The following is a 14,117-nucleotide window of genomic DNA, read 5'->3' as shown; positions in this document are numbered from 1 at the left end:
TGGAGGGTTCCTGGGCTGTGTCTCTGGGCCCAACTCTGTGTCAGATGGGGCCTTTCCACTCAACAAAAGGGATCTCCCTGGTAAAGGGCCTGGTAATAATCTCCAACTGGGGAACTGTTACACAGAGAGATGCTGAGCTGGAGGAAAGGCTCAAGCTCTCCCCCTCCCATGCAGGAATTTGTTCTGGGTTAGGAAAACCTGGTCACCAGAGGGACTGAGGTGCTGCCTGACAAACCAGGCTTGCTGGCAGGGACCACCAGGGACTGCAGCAGGACACAAGACAAGGACAAATCCTCTGGAGGATGGTACTGAAGAGCCACAGGCACGTTCTGCCAAAGGCCTTGAAGTGCCATCTTAGGTCTCTGCCCTTTATTAAGGGAATGATGCTGTGCCCAGGCCATCTGCACCCTATTTTAAAACATCACTGTGTTGCTGCTTTGCTGTCTGTGCCTCCTCCAGAGGGATCTGAAAGAACCAGAGGAGGGTTCCATATCTGGGGCACCATCAGCCCTTGTCTCCAAGGGGATGGAATTCCCAACTATTTTGGGACTTGCAGATCTGAAACACCCATCAGTGGGTAACAGGAGTCTCTTGGCCACACTCAGGGCAAGGGCTGTTTGGGGGTTTGTGCCAGGACAACCTTCCCCCAGTGAGGGGGAGGTGACAGGACAAGGGGCAGAGAGGTCAAACAAAAGAAAGTGGGTTAAGAATACATGGGAAGAGGAAGATTAGAGATGAGATGAGATGAGATGAGATGAAATTAGAGGATATGAGATTAGAAGAGAGTAGATTAGATTTTAGATTAAGATTAGAGAAGGAGGAGGTTCTTCCCTGTGAGGGTGGGGAGGCCCTGGCCCAGGTTGCCCAGAGAAGCTGTGGCTGCCCCTGGAATCCCTGGAAGTGTCCAAGGCCAGGTTGGGCTCCAAGGGACTTGGAGCAACCTGGGCTGGTGGAAGGTGTCCCTGCCCATGGCAGGGGGTGGAATGAGATGAGCTTCAAGGTCCCTTCCAATGCAAACCATTCCTTGACTCCATGCCTCTGTGACATAGGACCAGTGGGACACATCCTGGAAGGACCACACAGAGCTTCTGAAGGAACAGGGGGAGGCTCAGAGCTCTGTCTGCAGTCCTTGTCTCCCCAAAGGCTGCTCTTGTTTTGCTGCCTCAGACCAAGTGGCTTCTGTGCTTGTTGTCACCCTCAGAAACAGCAAATACTCTCCAAAACACCCTCCCAAGGATTTGCTAAATCTGGAGTGGGAACACAGAGAAAAGGTGAAGGGCAAAGGAGAGGGGGAGAGGGAGAGGGCTGGGGGTGCCACGTGCTGTGGCTGAGCAAATGTGCTTCCCTTCATCCAAACACAGGGAGTCCACTCCTGCCAGTTTGGAGCCTACCAGGATGCCTTTGGCAAAGGAGCAAGAGGTGCAGCCAGGAAAAGCTCCTGGCTCCCTGCAGGGCCAAGCTGAAACGTTTTCAAGGTAAAGAACGAAAAAAACCCTCTGTTTCAGATAGTTTGATTTCTTTTCATACTTCTGGGATTGAGATAAGAGACAATAACAGGAAAATATCCAACTCGGGGCGCTGGATAAAGAAATTCCGTGACAGATTTCCAACAAAACAAAACCAAATTGTTCATTCAAAATAAGTGGTGGAAAATTCCTCCTCCTGGCCAGCTCTGCTTTGGGAATTGTTTCCCCCTGCACTGAGGTGACACACAATTGAGAAAGCCCAGAGGTTGCTCAGCTCCTGGTTCCCCTCTGTGAGAATGTGTTGGAGCAACAGGTGAGGCAGCGGGAGCTCAGCTGTGGAAAACGGGAGGAAAATGGGAGGAAAATGCCCCTGGAGCTGCATTTGCCAGGGCTGTCCCTCAGTGCAGCCCTGAAAGAGGCTTCAATAGTCATCAAAGGCACCCAGTTTCCTCTGGGAGTGTTTCACCAGTGAAGTGAAGAACACAAGAAAATCTCAGATCATGGGGAATCACAGAACATCCCGAGCTGGGAGGAAACCACGAGGACCCCACTTAGTGTCTGGTCACACCTGCAGATGCATTTTAGAGGGAAAGACTTAAATCTCTTTGCTTAAAACAATTTTTGATAGAGTTTTTTGTCAAAATCCAATATTTCACCTCCAAAAATCATAACCTTATTTTTTTTCCTGTCAGCTGCATGAACAACTGAGTTATCAAAAAATCAGAATGATTGTTTTTTTTTTTTTGTTTTCCATTCATACATTAACCTCAGTAATTTGTGGGGTTTATTATTCCTTCTTTTTTAGCTTGATCTTCTTCAATTGACTTGCTTTGTTAAACCAAGTGGTGGGATTGTAAGAGAGAAAAATTCCTAATGAGAGTGAGGAAAATGGAACACACTAAAAATTCTGGAATGAAAAGAAGAAAGTTGATCGATGACCCCCAGAGAAATACTTGCTTTAGAAACTTACTTAAATATCACTGAATAAATCTTTATGTTTGTTATTAGAAGACTATGCTGCAGTGACCCTGAGTTTTGAGTGCCATGTGGGCACTGAGGAGAAGTTTGGCACAGCACCATTTGCAGCTCTGGTAGTTCAGGGGACAGTGGAAATAACATGTGGTGACTACTAATGCCAGCTAAATACCTGGAGGATTTTAGCTAGGAATAGAAAGTATAAATTTCTGTCTGAATTTTTTTAATAAAGCAGCAAACCCCCAAGCAAGGGGGGGAAACACAAACACAACACACAGAGTAAAGCCAGGACTGAAATCTTGGGGACTTTGCTTCTGCAATAACCTCCCTCCATCCTTCCCTGGTTCCTTCCCTCTGTTCTCTCTGCCATGGCCAGGGCTGGAGTTCCAGCTCACTCCAGACACTGAGTTCAGTCCTGGGGGGAGGCACCACCTCCCTCCTCCCTCCCAGAAACGCAGGAGCTCCACAGGGACTGTCCCTGTGCCCAGCTGGCCCTGACCACAACCAGGACTCCCCAGTGCCTCCCTGGGGCTCCCCCGTTTGCCTTCCAAGGATTCAAGGGCTTATAAACCCCTTGGACCCACGGTCTTAGGTCTTGTCAGCACCTGGATTCAGTCAGGATCCCTGGGCCTGAAAACGTGCCCGGGGGGAACATCCCCTGCCTGCAGAAGCTCCAGCTCCTCCTCTGTGAGTCAAGGAACCAGCCCTGGATGTCCTGACACAGATGAGGCCCTGCCTTTCTGTGGAAGAGGTGGTGTCCTATCAGCTGGCCTGGGGACAGCTGAACTAACACAATTTTCTTCTGAAGTTCACCTGGAAAATGATGGCAATTGCTCTGTGTGGTTCCAGATAGGTCTGACTCAGGAAAATGCTCCTCATGACACATTTGTGCCTTTCTGAATCATCACCCAGATAAGGGGCTGCTGGGATTTATTTGTAATAAATAGTTGCTATGGCTTCCCTTTCATAAAAAAGAGTCCTGAAGTGTTCATAGCTCAGGCTGTTAAGTTCAGATGATGTTTCTGTGTATTAGTTGTGTTTATTATTGTCAGAGCACAGAGAAGCTCTGGTATCAGCAAGGACCTCCCCGTGCTGGAGGTCCCTGTTCCCTGGCACAGGGACAGGCCATGGTGCTGGTCCTGAACTCACATTGTGTACAACTGGCACAGGAAAGACAGGCAACAGTCAGATCTGGGCTGGCAAAGAGCTCAGGGAGGCCAGGAGGCAGTTCAGCTCGTTCCTGTGCTCCTTGATGTCTTGTCACAGCAGCTGAACCTGGGCAGGACTATTTACCTGTTTACCTGCATTGCCCAGAGAAGCTGTGGCTGCCCCATCCCTGGAAGTGTCCAAGGCCAGGTTGGACGGGGCTTGGAGCAACCTGGGCTGGTGGAAGGTGTCCCTGCCCATGGCAGGGGGTGGCACTGGATGAGCTTTAATCTCTCTTCCAACCCAAACCAGTCTGGGACTCTGAGGTTTTAGGAAGGCAATGGCTGGAGACACTTCAAGGGTCTCTACTGAAGATTCCAACAGACAGGCAGGAAGGTCTTGTCTGGAAGAGTGGGCAAACGTTGGCACAGTGCCCAGGGCAGTGGTGGAGTCCCCAGCCCTGGCAGTGTTCACAAAACAAGCAGCCTCGGCCCTTTGTGCTGTGCTTTAGTCACGTGGGGGGATTCAGGCTGGACTTGCTCCTGGAGGGCTTTTCCAACCCTCATGATTGTGGGATTGTCCTGAACCAACGGTGCCAACCCAGGCAGGGTGTGGAGTCACCTCTGGCTGTTCAGAGCCTATAAAATGCAGCCCAGGACTGACAGCAGTGACTCTGCAGGGCTGGGGCACTTCTGTGCATTCAGCTGCTGGGGGAGGCAGAGGCAGGTCCCTCCCCTGCCAGGAGGGGAAGGTGAACGCTGAGGTGATTCCCTCGAAGGCTCCCATCAACAGGCCTCTTCAAGAAATTGTTGGTTCTGGAAGCTGCAGTTGATAGAAATGTGATTTTCACTCAGGCAGCCGCAGGAGGCAGACTGGAAATGGCTGGGATTTGGCCTGAAGTCAGGGAAGATGACACAGCTGATGTTCTTCTGAAGTGCACTGAGCAGTAACTCTGAATTCCTCTTACTCACACCTCAGGTATCCCTTTATCTCCAGGAGCACATCCAGGGACCTGCTCTTTAATTACACAGCCAATGTCATGCAAACACTGTCCCTGCAGGATCTGGGGCAGGTTGTCACAGGTTACCTGGTAATTATCTTCCAAATTACTGAGTAATTCCGAGCTGAATTACCCTGTAATTTGCTCCTGTGGATAGCATGACCAGCTCTGGGCTGGAAGACACAGCCTGTTCTTGTCTCCCACATGGAGTCAGGCCCCTCTGAGAGAACACACATCTGAGGAAAACACAGCTGACAAACTCAGCCTTAGCCAGGAGCAGGAGGCTCAGTCCTGACTGGGAGTTCCAGCTCATGACTTTCCTGTGGGTTTCTGGCAGTGATAATAATAGTATAATGATAATAATAATAATTAATAATAATAATAATAATAATGATAATGTGGGAGCAGTGACTCATGGCCTGCAGGAGCCTTACTAAGGGCCCACTAATGCTGCAGAAATCCTCTGGCTCTTTCCAAACCTCCCATCAGCCATATGCCTCAAGGGCAGTGGGATTTAGCTGGACCCCAGCCCCAGGAATGGAAATGTTATTTCTGTATGGAAAAGTGCTTTGATTTCCTTGGGGTCACACATTCATTAGGACTTTCCAGCCCAGTCAAAACCAACCTTATCTACTCCACCCCCCAGAGGTATCCCAGACACAGCCCAGCTCTGCCCTTCTCCTTGGATGGACTGGCAGGAGGCCCCTCGTGACCCAGACCTTGGGTTGTCACTTCAAACTGCAACTTTTACCCCCCCTTGTGCAAATACAATGAGGAATTGGGTTCATTTCTCAGGAGAGGGGGGAAGATTGAGCTCATCCCAGCATGACCATGCCTTGAACTCCTGGGAAGGGTTGGCTTGGTCCGGAGGGACACCCCCGACCTGCAAAGGGATTGAGGAGAGTGCGGGGGGGGAAGGGTGTCCTGTGCTGCTCCAGGCTGCTCCTGGTGCCCATGGAGCCAGGCTGGGGGTCTGTTCCCATGTCCCTACACCCTCATGGAGCTCCTGACCCTGCTCACAACCACCCAGAGGCTGAACACCTTTAGCAGAATTCCAGCTGTGTGCTGCACACCAACCTTGAACTTCCAATCTCTGCCAAAACGTCCTCCTGTGGCACCCGCTGTTTGCCAGCAGGACCGAGGCCCTGCTGCCCTGGTTCTGCCCACAGAAGGAGGGGTTTTTTCAGTAGCATTTTATATTTCATGGATGACTCAGAACAGACTTGGATTGTACCAAGGCCCTCCTGCAGGTTGGGCAGAGGTGACTGAGAGCAGCCCTGGGGGTGAGGGTGGATGAAAAGCTCCCCATGAGCCACAACGTGCTGTCAGCCCAGAACCCAACCCTGTGCTGAGCTTCCCCCAGAGCACTGTGGGCAGGACATTGAGGAAGGGGATTGTCCCCCTCTGCTCTGCTCTGAGCCCCCCTGCAGCACCCTGGACAGTCCTGGTGCCCCCAGCACAAGAAGGACTTGGAGCAAGTCCAGAGGAGGCCACGAATTCGATAAGGGGACTGGAGCACCTCCCCTGTGGAGACAGGATGGGACAGTTGGGGTGTTCAGCCTGGAGAAAGGAAGGTTCCATGGAAACCTCATAGTAACCTTCCAGGGAAGGTGGAGCCCCTTCTGAGGGACCCTTTGGTAGGAACTGCAGTGACAGGACAAGGGGGAAGGGGTTCAGACTGAAGGAGGGGAAATTTAGGTTGGATGTTTGGAAGAAATTCTTCCCTGTGAGGGTGGGGAGGCCCTGGCACAGGTTGCCCAGAGAAGCTGTGGCTGCCCCATCCCTGGAAGTGTCCAAGGCCAGGTTGGACAGGGCTTGGAGCAACCTGGGCTAGTGGAAGGTGTCCCTGTCCATGGCAAGGGTGGGACTGGATAGTCTCTGAGGTTCCTTCCAACTCAAACCATGCCATGATTCCATATTTCCCCTCCCTCTGGTCCCAGGCTTTGCAGGCTCCCCTTGCCCAAAGAGCTGTTCTCCCTCCAGCTCTGGTGCCTCTGCCAACCTCCCCCTCACTGGACATTTCCCACACCTCTTTCACTGGTTTGGAGCTGAGCTGGTTGAATGGAACAGTGAGGACACCCCAGACAATGGCAACACAATGTTTTCTGGCTCATGATCCAGCAATTTGGAACAATTGTCACAACTGTCACCCTTGGGGATTTTCCTGACTGCTTCATGCTCTGCTGTGCAATCACCACCCCCAATAATTCCTCTGGCACCAGGGGTTCTGAGGAATCCAGCACCACAGTGCTGCTCTGTGGTTTCCACTCCGGCTGAGTGAGGTTTGAATTCTGGGTTTGGTTGCCTGGGGTACTTACTTTGGCTTATTCCTAGAATCCCACAATGGTTAAGGTTGGAAAATAACTTCAAGAGCACCATGTTCAACTCCCAGCACCACCACCGTGGTCACCACTGACCCTGTCCCCAAGTGTCACATCTGCTCAGGTGTTGGACACTCCCAGTGATGGTGATTCCACCCCTGCCCTGGGCAGCCTGTTCTGGTGCTTGACACCTTTCAGTGAAGAAATTACTCCCAATGTCCAACCTGCCCCTCCCCTGGCACAGCCTGAGGCCGTTCCCTCTCCTCCTGTCCCTTGTTCCCTGGGAGCTCCCCCCTCCTGTCAGGGGGTTGCAGAGCCAGAAGGTCCCCCCTGAGCCTCCTTTTCTCCAGGCTGAGCCCCCCCAGCTCCCTCAGCTGCTCCTGCTGCTCCAGCCCCTTCCCAGCTCCCTTCCCTTCCCTGGACACACTCCAGCCCCTCTGATTCATGACAAAACAAACTTTTTGAGAGGACATTCTCTGTGTGCCCAAGCTGTATTTCCAGAGATCTCTCTCCTGTGTTTTTGACAGCCAAGCAGGGGGCAGACGCTCACCTTGCAATATTAATACCAGCAAAGAAAGCCATATTTCAGATTTTATCCCTAAACACACATCTCATCCATGGCAGAGGGCTCAGGAAAGCACATAAGGCTCCTGGGCTGCTTTGCCTCTTCAAATGGAAGCAGAGAACAATAGTGAGTGTTCTCCCAGAACTTCCCCAGGTGAAATGTATCCCACCAGTCCCATCCTTGTGCAGAGATCCCTGTCCTGTGGGACTGGATAAACACAAGTGAGGAGGAGACATTTGCTTCAGGAGGTTTCCAGTGCAGGGCTCAGCTCTGTGCAGATGAACAGTAATGTCTGACCTGGGCTGGTGACCAAATCCTGCACTAGAAGGGGTTGGGGCAGGAACTGGCAGAGGAGGGGTGTCCACCCAAACAGAGCAATTCTTGTCCTGGTGGCATCAAACTGCTGCCACTGCTGTGCAGGCAGCCCCTGTCAGCAAGCTCAGAAATCATCAGATAAATATCTGTATAGATATATATTGGATCTATTCCTGGGCAGCCAGGCCAGAAACACAGATTTAAAGGGACAAGGCTGGGTGTCTGTCAGGGATTTCTGGCCCAGCAGTTGCAGCTGCTGGTGAGGAGAAGGGAAGGGCCAGCACAGAGCAGCTCTGCCCCTGTGTTCTCCTGAAATAGCAGCTGCAGAGCTGCTGCACAGACAGAGCCCTGGGCAAGAGGGGCCACAGTCTGAGCCACTGCTCCTCTTGGCATTTGAAGCATAGAAATATAAATAGTTCTACTGAAGCAAACTGTGGAATCATGTGCAAAGTCGAGACTCAAGTGAAGTTCATTAAATCACTTGTGCTTCCTGAGCTCCTCTGGCCCTGCTCCTGGGAGGGTGGGAAGGGAGGGACACGTGAGCAGGTGGACAAGGACTCCCAGCAGAAGCAGAACTCTGAATGGAAACAGAACTCAACCCAGCAATGACTCTCCTGTAGGACAGTTTGGGTGCCTGGTAGACCTAAGAACCAAATCCTGAGGCCCCTCAGACTTTTGGGGCACGTAAAGGAATCAGGATTTTTTTTAATTCCCTTTGCCACATCATAATTTACATCCATGGTGGGTCTTCCTCCTTCAGTTTGTGGTCATCCAGCATTTCTGACCTCCTGGCCAAGCACCTATTGAAGAGCTTTAGGAACTCTGAATACATTGCAATGCCTCCAGCCCTCCACCCTGCAGTGTGGGAGAGCTTTAAGAGCTCACACAGGTTAAATAAGCAGCATCTGCCTGGAGATGAGTTAATTTTCCTTCTCCCGGGGGTCACTTTAGATCAGCATCCATTGTTTCCAGTGATCCTAAACTAAGGTTAGCACATCTCTCATTGCTGGGGCTGCTCACAGCAGCTTTCCCAGGAGCTGCTCCTGGCTGACTGCTTGGCCCTGGGGCAGCACAGCATTGTTTTAAATGCTCCTGTCTGTGCCACAGCAGCTTTGGAAAGCAGGACTCACTTCAGGGGAAGTATTTCTTTATCAACCTGTGGTAAAGACACAGACAAAAATGTTTAGCATCTTTGAAATGCATTTTTTAAGACCAGACTCCCTTGTCTGGCAGCAGGAACCGAGGCTGGGAAGAAAGTTTTACCTATAGTAGGGTATCAGTAAGATCTTCAGGCCCTTTGGTATCAAAGCCCCCTTGTCTGAGCACTGCAAATGGCACCTCCACTTCCTGACCCCTCCAGTGGTCCCTTGAGCAGCTTCCTTCCTGATTAACCTCGGAAATCATCTAAAGAAGTGGTTTTAAACTTCCCAAAGTTCCTATGACTAGTCTATGTCTCCTCACTCATCTGCTTCTCCCAGCCCATTCCTCACCCCAACCCCACAGCTTTTTTTCTTGGCTGTAGGCTTTGCCCTTCTTTCACTGCTGAGAGATCCCCTCCTTCCTTCCTTCCTTCATTCCTTCCTTCCTTCCTTCCTTCCTTCCTTCCTTTCTTCCTTCCACCCTTCCTTCCTTCTGCTCTTCCTTCCTTCCTTCCTTTCTTCTCTCCTTCCTTCCTTCCTTTCTTCTCTCCTTCCTTCCCTCCTTCCTCCTCCTTCCTTCCTTCCACCCTTCCTTCCCTTTTCCTTCCTTTCTTCCTTCCTTCCACCCTTCCTTCCTTCCTTCTTCCTTCCTTCTTCCTTCCTTCCTTCCTTCATTCTTCCCTTCCTTCCTTCCCTCTTTCCCTCTTTCCTTCCTTCTTGCCTTAGTTCCTTCCTTCCTCCTTCCTTCCACTCTTCCTTCCTCCCTCCTTCCCTCCTTCCTCCCTCTCTTCCTTAAAAGGGTGAAAACGGAACAATTCAGTTCCAATTGTCATTATTTTTGGGGGGAAGCCCCTCCCTTCTCCAAATGACCCCTTTGCCTCCACTCCACTCTTCCAGGAACAGCAGGACTGGTTTAATCAACACAAATTTCCCCTGGTTTGCCTCCTGTGCTTTCTGGGAGCGTAAATGTGCCCCCTGAGCTCTCCCTGCCTCTTGCCAGGCTGGAATTCTGGGCTGTGGTGGGTGGGGAGCAGAGCTCTGGGGGGGCTGGGTCACCCCCTGCCATGGACAAACTGTTCAACAGGCACCTCCTGTTTGTCCTGGGCCTTTCTCTGCCTTGTGGGAGTTTTATCTTGAGCATGAAACAGCAAAATGTCTAAGGACAGTTATGAAGGTGTTGCTGTCCAGAAATAGCTGATTGTCAGCAGAGTCCTTCCTGGTTTGTCTCCCCCAGAGGAGCAGGAATATTCAGTTAGGAGTTAAAGGACTCTCCTGGAATGTGTCCATGCCTTGGGTACCTTCAGTCATGCAGGGATTGCCAAGAGCCAGGGGAGGGGGAATTTTCTGTGGCAGAGAAACACAGAGTTGGGTGCAACCCAGAGAGTTCCCTACACACCTGGAAAACAGGGACCCTGGAGGGTTTGGGGATCCCTGGGATCCCTGGAAAACAGGGACCCTGAAGGGTTTGGGGATCCCTGGGACACCTGGAAAACAGGGACCCTGAAGGGTTTGGGGATCCCTGGGACACCTGGAAAACAGGGACCCTGAAGGGTTTGAGGATCCCTGGGCTCTGGAGCAGAGCCCTCTGCTCTCACCTGGCTCTGCATCTTCCCATGAAGGGGAACAAAGGTGCCATCAGCAGTCAGTGCTGGGCTGGAGCATCTCTGTCCCAGTTAGGAGGGAACACTCCTGTGACAGTGACAGAAACCAGCAGCTCCCACTGCTTTGTGCCCACTCCCTCGGGCTTTCCAAGGAAAACCTCCTCTGCTCTCAGTGGACCTCAAAAAAATTATTGAAAGAGTCTTTTTTATAATTATTTATGAAGTTAAAGAACTAATTTGAAATGCCAACCCCAAAACCTTTCTACATGAAGAGAAGCAAGTCCTGTTCACTTTATTTTAGACATTTTTATTCAGGTTTGTCCATTTATTTTTTTTTTTACTTATTTCTCCACAAAAGAACTGGAGCAGGACAAAACCCCCTCAGTGTCCCAGGAGGGGCCTCCCCATCCCACCCTGCACCTTTGCCAAGGCGAGGAACAGGCTCCTCCCTTGCAGTGCAGCTCCTGCACAGTGAGCTCCTGGTAGCTCCCTTTATTTATTCTGTCTTATCTTTCTCACATTTCATCACTTTCTTGTTATGTTTGCTCAGTGAAGTCATTAAAACCACTTTGTTTTTTCTCTTTCCATGTTTACCCCTAGGAAATCAGCTAAGCCTGTGTAATGGGTTTAGCATTTAATTTCCCTAAAACACCCTCTTTCCTGCCATGTCTGTGGCCCTGAGACATTTCCAGTCCTGGGTGGATTGGGTGGTGTGAGAAGGAAGTCTCTGAGCCAGCTCAGGGCTTTGGGAGGTGTTGGGGAAGGTTTCTCCACCCACAGGACAGGTGCTCTGTGCCTGCAGTGCTGTTGCTGGGTTAAATCCCTGTTTTGGTGCTGAACGGGGCAAAATGGGCAGAAAAAAAGAGATAAATATCCTGTAAGCAACTTCTGGTCTTCTGCATTTCAGTTCTCACCTACTGTGGTGGGAATTGCTCTCTTGTTTCCACATTATGAAACTCCAGGATGGGGGATTAAAAAAAAAGGAGGAGAAGGGAAAACAGGAATATCCAAGTCCAAGTCATTTGGCTTTCACAGAATCACAGATTCCTTAAGGCTGGAAAAGACCTCCAAGACCATCAAGACCAACCTTTGACCAAATCCCAGTGTGGCCAATAAACCCCACTGGGAGGTGCCACAGCCACGTGTGTTTTGAACCCTTCCAGGGGTGGTGACTCCAACACTTCCCTGGGGATCCTGTTCCAGTTTTAACCTCTCCTTCAGTGCCTCATTTCTCACAACCCTCATTTCCACAGAGACTCAAGCTCAGCTTCTCCCTGGAGCACAGAGCAGGGCTCCAACCTGGACCTCAGCCCCTCTCAGGTGGGGTCTCCAGGGACCTTCTCAGCTCCTCTGGCTCCTTTCCCTCCAGGCTGTTAAACTGCAGGATCCTTTCCAGGAGCCAGTCAAATCTGGTTTAAGATGAGGTGGTCCCACAGCTCCTGCCCCACCTCCTCACTGCCCGGAGTGAAGGAAACCTTGTAATTCATGTTGGTACTCATCTCTTTGCATCTGTGCAAAGTGACTTTAATCACTTTGCAAATCTTCCTGATTTGCTGTATTTACAGAAGGTTTTAGTCTTTGTTCTGCTGAATGAGTCAAGTTTTTGGGCTTCTTTTCTGGAGGCAGCAGTGAGAATGCAGCTTTGAGAGCTGCCTTGCCACCCCTCAGCTCAGTTCTCAGCCTGACAGAGCTTCACTGGTCTGACCCAGACAAGCCAGACTAACCCCAGGCAGGTGCTCCTGACACATCCCCTCTGCAGAGCATCTGCACACTGCTGGGAGAGGAACCAGATGGTCCCAACCCCAACCTTCCCTGCCATTCCTGTCACCTTCTCAAGCTTTGAGACCTGCCAGGTCTCCAGGGGGTGAGCAGAGCCCTGCCCTGTCCCCCAGCATCTTCTGTCTGTCCTCAGACAGAGGAGCTTTGTTGAAAATAGATTTAAATGGATTTTAAAGAGGATGATACTAAAAAAAAAAAAAAGGCCTAGACAAACAAAAGAAATCCCAGCTGAGCCCATTACACATTATTGAGCTAAATAAGAGGGATTTTACACAGCCTGTAATTGGGTTTTAAATCATGGTTCTAAACAGCTGCTGAGCTCTGGGAAGCTGCAGGAGGAGGGTGCTGAGGCCCAGTCCTGCAGGCACGTCACCAGCAGAGCTCCCACTCCGTGAATGGGCACATTCACAACCCAGATTTTATATCTGAAGAAAGAATTTGCTGACTGCTAATCTCTGCTGATTAATGGTGTTGTCACAAAGCCACCACAGAAGGTTTGCTGGCCTTGTCTAGAGAACCAGACTTTGGCCAAGCAAAGTCCTTTATCCAAAACTATGTTTGTCTAGAAAGAGCCATTGTTATTGTCAGGAATGCCAGGTATGGATGCTCGGGTTTCTTGTTCTTGTTAAAGGCAAGTTGTTCTACAGATAAGAAAGCCAAAGAGCACAAGATAGGCAAGGCTTGTCAGGACAGATAATATCTTCAATTAGACCAAAAGCAGCATTAGAAAATTCAGGCAAACTTTCAGACACGGAAGCAGACGCGGAGGAAGCCCAAGTGTCCAATAGCTGACGAGCTCTTTCTACCCATTTATCACAGGAGAGATATCACATCCCCCAAAATCCTTGCTTTGTTTGGTTTAATTCCCATTCAAAGGGGATTAAGCTGGAGAGGAACAAGGCAGGCTTGTTTCCCAGTGAGCACATCCACAGTGTGGGTTCCTGGCTGTGTTCTGGGTCGGATAGCACAGCTCTGATCAAAGCCAAAGCCAAGGCAGTCGTGCTAAAATTATTTCAACTTTCATCTGTGTGTTTGACTGTCCCAGAGCTATGGAGTGATGCAGTTACTGGGATAAGGGTCACTGTGAACATGTGGTTGAGAAGATCTGCCTTTCATACATTGGAGTCCAGTTGGATTTCTGACAGTTTGACATCCAAACCCCAACAGGAAAGAGAACATTTCTGGCAGCGCTGGAATCTGGCACCTTTCTCCAGAGAACATCATTTCACTCCCAATAATCATCAAGTAGTTATGAATAACAAATGATTTCCTAGAAATCAGGCTGGAGGAGTGAGTGCCAGTCAGTGCAGCAGCAGGCTCAGGGATTTGGCTGCAGAGCTCACGAGGAACAGCCCGGCCAGAGCCAGTTTCCAATAACCACAAACGATGATCAAACCCCTTGGTTACGACAGATGCAGATGGAACAGATTGTTCCCTCAAACTCCTGCTCTGCCAGCAGCACCAGCCTTTCCTTGAGCTTTGCAAGGCTCTTGTTTTTCCCTGGAGAAAAGGAGGCTCAGAGGAGACCTCGTTGTTCCCCACAGCTCCCTGACAGGAGGGGGCAGCTGGGGGGGGTCGGGCTCTGCTTCGGGGTGACACAATGAGAGAAAACGTCCTCAAGTTGCACCAGGTTGGATTTTGGGAATAAGTTCTTTACTGAAAGAGGGGCTCAGCTTTGGAACAAGATTCCCAGAGGAGTGTTGGAATCCCCGTCCCTGGAAGTGTTCAAAAAGCACAAAGAGTTGCACTTGAGGACGTGGTTCAGTGGTGAACGTGGTGGTGGTGCTGATGGTTGGACTTGACAATCCTA

General features: G+C 50.5%; 1 long non-coding RNA gene across 2 annotated transcripts; it reads left to right on the top strand.

Annotated features, from left to right (window-relative positions):
* The first annotated feature begins 1,050 nt into the window (after positions 1–1,050).
* Positions 1,051–3,076, top strand: LOC135402237 (uncharacterized). 2 transcript variants are annotated; one of them, XR_010425065.1, is made up of 3 exons: positions 1,051–1,271; positions 1,362–1,475; positions 3,034–3,076. It is a non-coding gene; the product is annotated as an uncharacterized LOC135402237 (long non-coding RNA). The 2 variants fall into 2 exon arrangements; XR_010425066.1 differs by lacking the exon at positions 3,034–3,076 and adding an exon at positions 2,272–2,476.
* Positions 3,077–14,117: the final 11,041 nt, after the last annotated feature.

Source organism: Pseudopipra pipra, chromosome 24, assembly GCF_036250125.1.
Source record: "Pseudopipra pipra isolate bDixPip1 chromosome 24, bDixPip1.hap1, whole genome shotgun sequence".
Classification (NCBI taxonomy): Eukaryota; Metazoa; Chordata; class Aves; order Passeriformes; family Pipridae; genus Pseudopipra; species Pseudopipra pipra.
This window is presented reverse-complemented; position numbering and strand designations above follow the sequence as displayed.